Source organism: Daucus carota, chromosome 3, assembly GCF_001625215.2.
Source record: "Daucus carota subsp. sativus chromosome 3, DH1 v3.0, whole genome shotgun sequence".
Lineage (NCBI taxonomy): Eukaryota > Viridiplantae > Streptophyta > Magnoliopsida > Apiales > Apiaceae > Daucus > Daucus carota.
The window spans coordinates 61,870,495-61,881,456 of NC_030383.2; the positions used below are offsets into that span (position 1 = coordinate 61,870,495).

The 10,962-nt window shown below is 32.9% G+C and overlaps 1 pseudogene; it reads right to left on the minus strand.

The window, feature by feature from the left end:
* Positions 1 to 7,837, minus strand: part of LOC108214105 (ARM REPEAT PROTEIN INTERACTING WITH ABF2-like) — a 53,488-nt pseudogene extending 45,651 nt beyond the window's left edge.
* Positions 7,838 to 10,962: the final 3,125 nt, after the last annotated feature.

The window sequence follows — 10,962 nt, forward strand, 5'->3', positions numbered from 1 at the left end:
TCTAGTGCATTCTCTTCTTGGTCCTCATTGTCGGTGTCAAGCACTATAAGATGACCGCTGCTTGAATCTCTTGATCCAAGGAGCAGCGGGTGCAATTGAAGCCTTAATAAGTCGGGAACTTCGAAGAGTCTGGTATTTCCAGTGGCAGGGGTCTGCAGAGGGGCTGGTGGAGAAGGAGATAGAGAGATACGAGATGATACCCAAGGACCGGTCCAAAAGAAATGAGCGCCGCTGATGTAGGTGGATTAACCGGAGTGGGTGGTGGAAGACGAGATAAAAAAGCGTAAGATGATCCCACCATTGTCCCTGGCGGATTAGTGGCGGACAACCTTAAAAAGGGTTGACCGATCCGCTATGGGTCATGGATAAAGGATTTTGACGGTGGGTTTCAGCGCTCCTCCGCCTTTTTGCCGGCTGTCCTCCCTGCGGGCATTTTGGTGTCCTCGTGCTATGGAGGATGTATATTTTGTGGAGCATTTTCTTCATTATTTCTGCAATTATAAAATATTAGCAATTATACATAAATCTTATACTAATCCAAATAGACATCTATCATTAAAAATAAAATTCATCAATCATGATTGCCCATCAATTATAAAATAATAGTTATCAGTCATAGAAATCAATTAAATATATTGCAAATTCAAGTATGAATATTACTTAACATTCAAGTGAAATATTCAAATATAAGCTAACTTAAAATGAGAAGTAAAAAAATTATATAATAATATACTAATTTGACCATCGATAAAATGAAAAGTAAGATTACTTGACATTTGAACATCTAAAATACACATATATATTTCAAACTAGATATGTTGATCCTAATAGAATTTGATCTTATATTAATCCGAAAAATTTCTTATTTTGCTGGAATTTGAGTCGAGGCACAATCGATCCTTGGAACCGCAACCAGTTCTATTCATGCAAAATCAACATTAGATCTGACCTTAACAGAAACTTATCAATATATGTTATAACCAAAAACGATTCAATCCAAATGGATCCAATCGAAACCGATCTGATCCGAATTATCAAGTATACTTACAAGATCTAATAGATTTAATAAAAATTGAAAATAAAAATATAAATCATGCCCGATTGTACGACTTGATTGAAAACCATATTACAGACACACAAATTTAATCACATACAAATTTGGATCATACAATAAAACAAAATAAGTACCAATCGATTCACAAAATTAATTTAATGTGTAAATCCATTTAGATTGTAACTTACAGTGGTGATTTAGATAAAGTCGTCATCCCATCATTTTTGAACGTATAACAAAAAAGATCAATAAGTAAATCTTGCAATAATCACGAACAACTCATCTCTCCGCTTTCAGATGGTATTATTCTTCTGGGTGATGGTGTATTATATTGAACAGATCTATTTTTAATATAAAAGGAGAAAAAGGAGAATTTTATCGAGACGTAGATGGAGAAGAGAGAAATTATGAGAGGCAGCTATCAATGTAAGTTGATAGGATAAATGGGACACAATATATATAATATGTAAATTAATAATTTAAACAACAACGCTTACCGATGTGATTTAGATAAAGTCGCGATCTCAAGTATTTTTTGCACGCTATCCACGTTTATAAACAACGCAACGCTCTGAATTTAATTTGTATAAATCTTGTTGGTGACAGCGTTCGTTGTTATGGGTGTATTTATCTATTCAGAGCATAAAATTTTCCGATGAGGAGATGAGATGAGAGAAAGGAGAAATTATGAGAGGCGGCTATGAATGAAATAGGGTAAAAGATGGGTACAATATTTATAGGAAAATTTTGTATGAAATAATATGGAAAAGACCCATTCTAATAAAAACATATTGGCCCAATCTCGACGAACTAAGTTTTATCATAATCATCAAAATATTTTAATCATCAACTTTTTAAGAAAGCATGAGTTTTAATTGTACCTAGTTGTTATAACTTTATAATATACTCCCTCCGTCCTCTTTACATGTCCATTTTGATTTTGGAGTCAAATTGACCATTTTTGACTAATTACCATTACAAATTATCAATTTATTATTTTTAAAATCTGAAAGTTGCATATTAATAAAGACTAAATATACTTTATAATGATATGATTTTTTTTATTATTTTTCCCAATTATGTGATACATGTAAATTCTAGTCAAAATAGAATCAATTTGACTAGTCAAAAATCAGAATGAACATGTAAAAGGAGACGGCGGGAGTAAGTAATTAGTCAATACAATTGTATTTGGTGATCAATTATAATATATTTTTTGTAAATTTCTAAACACATATTTACGAAGTTTATGATTTAATCAAAAACTCGATGAAGAATTATTGATAATACAATATAAAAAAAGAAAAATAATAATTTATTAATGAGGTTTTTCACAAATACCCAAGTCTAGAAAGTCTTTTGCAAAATACTATTACTTTTTTTTACAAAATTTGCAAAAATACATTTTTTTTAAAAATGTAAAAATGCCATTTTTCTTAAACTTCTTTACAAAAATACGAAGTTTACAGTTACAATCATATCTGTAATTATAAACGCAACTTAAAAAAACTGTTGAAATTACAGACACACACATACATATAGTTTTTTGACCAAAAGCTAAAAGTTCAATAAAATACTCAAACCTAGTGGGGACAAACCCCCGAACTATCAATTATGTGAAACAAAAAACGGGCTAGCAAATAGTCATTTTGTGTTCAGCTCGTTTAACACATAGAATATTTAAATTCTTTAATGTAAGAAGTATTACAATCATATCTCGAGTTATCAAATCTACATCAACTTTGACAATAGTAGCACACAATTGACATTCAGATAAGCATCATTTGCTGCCCAATGGTTACGACAATTTTTTGTCGTGAAAGGTAAACTCTTGCGATATTCACCACCATACCATATTTGATGCGAGTCTTACGGATCACCCAAAATAGAATATAAGCCATTATTAGAAAAATTACCGATACTCTTAGCAAAGAACACAAAAACATCAAAACACAAAACATCAACATCCCAAAAAAATGGGAACGATCTTGATAACAAGGTACTCAATAAGAACTCGCCCAAAGGGATCAGATTTTGATTCTATTAAAAAACTAGTAAATACGAGAGAGAATGAAAGAGCGAAGAGGCTTAATAAATGAAAGGGGATGAAGGTTGAAAAGCGGAGAAATGACGGTTCAAACCCTAACTTTGGAAGTCGAATCTCAAGACTGCAAACCCTAGAATATCTAGTTGAAATTATATTTAATTGCATAATAAGTTGGAACGGCTTTCAAAGGTCTCAAAGATGAGTTCTCCTGCTGAGCAGGTACTAATATAACAAAAAATCTAATAAAATCATACTAGAAAACATATGTTGCATTTAATTGCATTAGGTTGAAAGCTATTTTCACAAGTATTTTCAAACTATTGTAAAATTACAAATTAACTTACAAAACAAATAGTAATTTTGATAAATACCCTTTACAAATTTAATAGTTCTATATCTCATTGATCATGCACATCTTAATGTGCTTATCTCCTAGATAAAGGTATTAGTGCTCGTATTAAAAAAAAATATATACAGTCATCTAATATGTAATTCTATCTTATATATATTTATCAGTTTATTAAGTCTCAAAGCTTTGGACAATCCCAAAATTCAAAGAGCTCTCATTCATGGCCGGGACCTTTAATATCTGCAAATAAATTAAAAGTTTGTGAATTTTTTACGACGTATTATATTATACTTTAAACATACACAATTGTCCACATAACTATCTAACTTCCAAATTGTGGATTTCATCCATTTAAGTATATATATCAACTGATCCACAACATATCATAATACACCGACTTATGAGAGTGTCCAAAACTCTTGTAAAGATTTTTTTTTTAATATATAGAACAACTATACACACCAATCATATGAATCATATATATTACTAATTTGTTGAAATACTATAAAATGAACATTGATATATAAATTAAGGTCACATATATGGTTGGTTGACTTGCATAGATTATGCTTATATCCTTGAAAGTATGAAAAGCAGCTCCCATGAATTCATCAGTTAATTTACTCCTTACCCCATGTCGCCCTCCCAGGCTCCCTCCCACTTCAGCAAAAAAAAAAAAATCAAATGGAGTTTAGTACTGACCAAATTCAACTTCAATTGGCCCTGTTAATTATACATGATTTATTTAGCAGCTCACAATGTCAGACGTAAGTTTTGAAAGTGTTTGTAACATAGTTACAAAGTTTGGTTTACATAGAGGCCTCACCTTTGTGCCATGCCCCCTGGCTCGGTCCTAAAACTCACAATCGAATATGGAGATTTGCTCTTGTCCTTATTGCCCCTTAGGGGGCTTAGAATATATTAAGAAATAAGATGAGTGTTAAATTACTATAACTCATGTGCGGCTTTTCCGCACCAAAAGGTTCCAAGGAGTCGGAGTGTTGGACATCTAATGGCCACTTTTTCCTTGTGCTCGGGTATGGTTATAATGATATGGAGATGCATATTCAATTGATATTCTTCAATGTTGTGAAGTATATGTTGTACCTAGTTCATGTGTATAATTAAACAAGTAAAGATTGCTGGGAAAAGATGGAGGATAAACCAAGTATATAATATTATTGGATATCCGCAAGCAATATTAAGTAAATTATAGAGTTAATTGCATTTTGCACCCCTACATTTGGGCCAAAAAACACTTTAGTATACAAAATTTGAAAATTGCATTTCGCAACCCAATGGTATTTTGGGCGCTGCATTCTTCACCCCTTCCGTCAAAACTTAACACATCTGTTAAAAATTTGAGGGTAATTGAGGCATTAAAAAATTATTGAAACACAAATGCACTAATTGTGGGTTAATTAGATTCTAAGAACTCTCAAATCTCTACCAAACATCATTGACCAGAAGCCTCTGCTTCCTCTGCTATTCGAAATCCCTACCAAACATCCACCTCTCCGGTCTCCCACTCACTCCCCATCTTTCAGCACACCTCTCAGCTCCGGTGAATATCATCTCAAATCTTACTCCCCCCCCCCCCCCCATTCACCAACTCAACAACCTTCAAACTACCCAAAACAGAGCCAACTGAGTTCAGCCAGGGCTCCGATCAACACCCGTTGCTTCAGTTACTGACCCTGCGCAAAGCGACGGTTTTTGGAGAATGCTGGAAAGTATATAAAGTTTCTAGAGGCGCAAGTGAGCATGCTGCAGTGTATGCCTGTTGATGACTGTCTGGTAAGTGAGAATGTGAGTGGTGGAATGGATAGGAACAGAGTGTTGCAGATGATGGTGAACTCGGAGGTGAGTCGGGGGAAGATGAGTTCAGAAGGCATGTGTGTTTACTCGGGGGAGCAGCTGGTTCAGATTATTGTTGCAGCAGTAACAGAGGTTCAGAGGTGTAGAGTAAATTAGGGTAAATACACATATATTTAGGGCATATATCTGTTAAATGGGGAAGAAGATGGTTAAAATACGATATTCCCATTTTACCCCCTGCTCAAGTAACGTAAAACATGAATATTTAACGGAGGTTGACGGAAACAGTGCAGAATGCAGCGCCCAAAATACCAATGGGTTGCGAAATGCAATTTCCGAAAGTTTGTTGACTAAAGTGGTTTTGGGCCCAAGTGTAGGGGTGCAAAATGCAATTAACTCTAAATTATAACATGCAGATAATGAGAAATAAAATAGAAATTTAAGGGCAGAGGTAATTTACCTGAGGATGACTAGTGGACATTTGCATCTCGCACCTCTATCACAACATCCATCAATTTCAGCTGTTCTTTTAGTTCTTTTTCAGTTTTTGCAATATGACCAGGATACCAGTACTCAATTAGCAGCAGGGTAAGTGTACAGAAACCAGGATTAGTAAATCCAAGATGCAGTGCCAAACAATAATATACTATCTAGAGCTCTCTTAAACATATGGACTCCATCTTACCTGAACAGGCCGCAATGCTTTTGTCCAATGATAGAGTTCATTATCGAGATCGACCCAGTCAAATTCGTCTTCATGATTGTGAAATGTATCACTAAAATGCTAATTACTGTTTCCATACAAACCTGAAGTATTCCCGCGAACAATCTGAAATGGTGCAAACTTAAGTTATATCCTTCTTTCCACCAATTTGATGAAAAAATTCCTATGATAATATATATATATATATATATATATATATATATTTGTATTTATATACACTGACATAAGCACGAAATATGGAATCCACACATTAATTTTTGTTAGACAACTAGAAATGGTAATGAATGATGAATTACAAATTCACGGACATCACAGTCATAAGTTAACTGCAAAAGAAAAAGCTATCTATGGCTTATCGAAAGTGGCTGCTGTTGGAATAATCTTAAATTTAGTTGTTATTAATTATTTAGTTATTTATCTATTTTGATGTAATTTGATTATTTGTGTCCACGTTAGTTTTAGATTAAGGCAGTCAGATGTTTGTTTGAGTGTTTTTAGGAAGTATTTTGAATAAGGTGGAGTGCTTGAGAATTTGTAGGAAGTAGCCGTTGGTTTGTAGCCAATCTGGTGGGTTTTCCTTAAATTGCTTGTATTTTCCATTCTGCAAAAAAAACAAGAGAGACAATACAATGTAGTACTTGAGATCAGTTTGTGCTTATAAATATCTCTCTTCCATCTTGTTTATCCTATATCTATCATTCTAGTGTTTATTATTTTCAACAACTGCTTCCTTACAAAATGACATAGTGACATTTGTGCTTGGACTTGAATAATACCAGGATATAGAAAGAAAACAAATTCATGCTATTGCATCTCCTTGTGACTTTTGACATCGTTCAACCATATATTTGAGTATTGAGAGATTTAGAGCCAGTATTATAATAATCATGTGCCCGATACAGCAATGCCAAACTTGTGGTTGTATATAGTCTTACAGTTCTGGCATTTTGACTTGCATTGAACGCTCTTATTGCATTATTGAGGTAGTTGCCCTGGCTTTACTAGGAACAACCAAATTCAAAATGAATTGTTCCACTTTATAAAGGAAGATTTCAAGTAATACGCGGACATTATACATTATTTTCTCTCACAACATACTACTTAGTACGCAGCAGCCTGTTTTAAAAATTAAAGCAATCTACTTGCATGATAACTAAATGCTTAAAAGAACTTGACAATTGACATAGCTCATATCGACAATTAGCTCCACTGAGGCATCATCGAACCATCTTCCACTCTGACGAACCATAAAAATAAACTTAAAAAACTCCAGATAGTTAAAACCCAAACCTCTCGAAATCTATTGTTTCAAACTAATTTCTAAAGATTTCAAAAGACGATTTCTTTAAAAGGACTCCAAAAATTTAACCCAGTAGATTTTACAAGCTTCATTTCATCATCTAATTAGTCAGCAAAAAAAACAGCAGAACTTTACAATTAAATAGTAACCACATAAAAGGACAACAACAAAATGGATAAAACAAGGACATTCTGAAAAACCCATCAATAAATTAAGCTAATTTTCACATTGCATAAAGTGAACAACCAAATTGCAGGACTTTAATCAAAATGTGATGGAGAGAGATAGAGGGAGAGAGACGGATAAAGGGAGAGAGGGACAAAGATAGAGGGAGAGAGGGAGGGAGAGAAAGAGGGGGAGAGAGAGAGAGAGAGAGGGAGAGGGAGGGGGAAGAGAGATTACCTGAATAGTGGAGGTGGGGTGGGTCGGAGAAGCAGCACAAACAGTAGACAAAGGTCTGGTTCTTGGGTGAGGCCCACTAATAAATGATGGTGCTGCAGAGCTCTTCTTGACACAACAAAGCCCAGATGATATCTGAACAAGAAGATGAGCTCCCATTGCTATGATTTTACTATCTAACAATTCTCAACACCGCTTAATCCATGTTTGCCTTTATATATGTGTTCTCACTTTGTCAAACACCAAATAAGTGACCAAGTTCAGTTTTATAAGACGACTCACAGAGGAAAGAAGATAAAAATGAGAAGCGGTTAATTAAAAAAAATTATTTTTCAAAAATATATAAGTGCCCGGTTGAGACAACTTCTAGCTTTTTTCGACAAAAAGCCGGCTTCTATTTTTTGTAACCTGTTTGTGTAAAAATTAAAAAGCACTTGTTAAAAGCTGAGAATGCTAATTTATTTCTGGACTTCTACTTATTTCCCAAACAGTGTAATCACTTATAAGTCTTGATTTAATTCTCAATTCTAGTTCATTTATTTACTTTAAGCAAAAACACTTTTTTTAGATTCATCCAAACAGCCCTATATTATAAAAAAAATATTTTTAAAAATACCAATTAAAAAAAATATTTTTAAAACTACGATTTACAACTATTGCAACTATATTTGCAAACGATCAACCAAAATCAACCACAAATTTCAATCATATTTACAATCAATCAATCACAAATGCAATTTTACATACTGTGTTACACAACAAGTTCGCTTCCACGCCTAAGAAAAAAAAGAAAAGAAATCTACATAAAATATACACACATCTAAAATGTCTAACTTGCTCGTATCAAGCAATTACTAAAATCCCTTTTTCAAAACCCTAAATTACTTTTGACAAAATCTCCAGTTATCAAAACCCCACCTTATAAATTCCTCATTTATTAAACCCTATGAATTCTTTTATCTCCCATCGATCCCTAACAATCTCACCTCTATTTTCCAACTTCTTCGAGCTCTATATATTGGCTATGTTGCACTGTTAACTCTTCTATACTCCCGTTCCCAAAGAATGTCAAGCACAGAAGATGTTTAGATACGTGTCATTGCCTGATGATTTGCGCACTGTATCTTATTGGAGTGAGACCCACGAGTTGCATAGCACAAGACATCTGTAGTTACGTGTCGTTACATGATGATTTGTGCATTGTGTCTAATTGGAGTGGGATCCACAAGGTGCATATGAGGATTTATGTAGCATAAAGTTTAGAAGCAAGTATTGTCCACGACATAGCGTTGTATATGTGGTGAGAGATGATTATATCAACATGAGTCTGCTTCCCATTTTCTCCAATCACCTCATTTAGTTTATGTTTTACATCAGTTTTTTTCAAAAATTAAATCAGAGTTACAATTTCAGTTGCAAAGCGATTTTTAAAAATAAAACTTAGTAAGTAGTAATTTTGGAAATAAGTTTCAAAATGATCCTACTTCTAAAAATACTTTTTAAATGGTAGTATTTTGAAAAAATTTCTAAAAAATCCACTTGAAATAATTTTAATTATCTTAAATGACATAGTATCGAAAGAGTTCTTCAAAATAATTAAATGATCTAATATACTTAGAGGGGTGTATTGGATTGGGATTTTAAAGCATTTTTTTTTTTGCATTCATGAAATCCGAGGGTATTCGATTGAGATTGTTTGAAATCCATTAAAATCTTGATGTATTCAATTGGGATTTTAAATTATGCTACAAAATCTGGTGATATTCGATTGAGATTTTAAATTATGCTTTAAAATCTGATGGTATTCAATTGGGATTGTTTAAAATTCATTAAAATCTGATGGTATTCAAATGCTGATGGATTTTTTTGGATTTCGTAAAATGATGGATTTTGTGGCATTGTTCAGTGTATTTTAAGTTTTATGAAATCTCATCAAAATCAATGGGATTTTGAAGCATTGTGCTTAAATCCTATCAACTCTGCGACATTTGATCAAGAATCCGCACAAAATCAAAATCACATACAATCCATTAAAATTCATAGATTAACAACAATCCATTAAAATCTCAATCGAATACATCCCCGTTAAAATCAATTGATTACTACGTATATTTTTGAGACTAATATAATAGGTTGAATAATTTAAGTTTTATTATATTATTTTAATATGTCTTATTAATTCTCTGATCTAATCGTTTCAATTTATCATCAGTTATGTGATTAAATAATTCCCATCAATTGAATCTTATTTATGCAATTTGGAATCCCCACCTCTATTTAACATATTTCCTTTTGATTGATTAATCCTGTAAATTAAATACCATTCAATATCATTAAATTTGTAAATCTAAATCCAAAATATTTATAACTTAATGATTTTAGTGTTAAAACTTAATAATATAACATATTACACAACATGTGTCTATATAATATATAATATAAATGAAGTTAATTAAAGTATGATATATAACATAAACAAATTCATCCTTTGTCCATCATCCTCAAAATCAGTGGTAAGTCCATTTCTTTTATGGTATTGTCATTGTTTCCACTAATTGTATCATTCAAGTATTGAACTAGTTGCTCTTTCTTTTTCGCAGTTTCACTCGGGCAAGGAGTTTGTTAACAATTTTGCAGTATCAGACGAAACCTTCCAGCTTATTGAAGGTAAACTTTATACTATTAGTACAATTAATTGGATGATTAGAAATTCGGGCTCATTGAAGCAATATTATATTCATCAATACTGTCAGTGGCGGATCCAGGATTTTGACCAGAGGGGGGGGGGGGGCTTCACTAGTATTAAAAAAAAATTACAAAAGTCTTAAAGATCTCAAATACATAATATTCCCTAATTATTTTTATACATTGTCACGAGGAGGTAATTGCATTCTTCGAGATGCCATTTTTTGAAAACGATCTAAAATTAATTCACTATTGATCTTTGCAAATACATCCTTCTCGATGTATACCACCAAGCTATCATTCATCCATTCATCTCCCATTCGATTTCGGAAATCAGTCTTGATGATATTCATTGCAGAAAATACTCTTTCAACAGAAGCAGTTGCCACAGGTAGAAGTAATGTTAATTCAATCAAACGATACACCAATGGATATGTGCAAGATTTCTTAGTAGCTGCCAATTTTTTTTGCAAGAGTTCCCAAATCTCCGATACTAGAAAATTCTTGATCTCTCTTGACATCATAAATATACATGTCTAATTGATTGCGAATCATTAGAAGTTCTGTCCATGAAAAATCCTCTGGA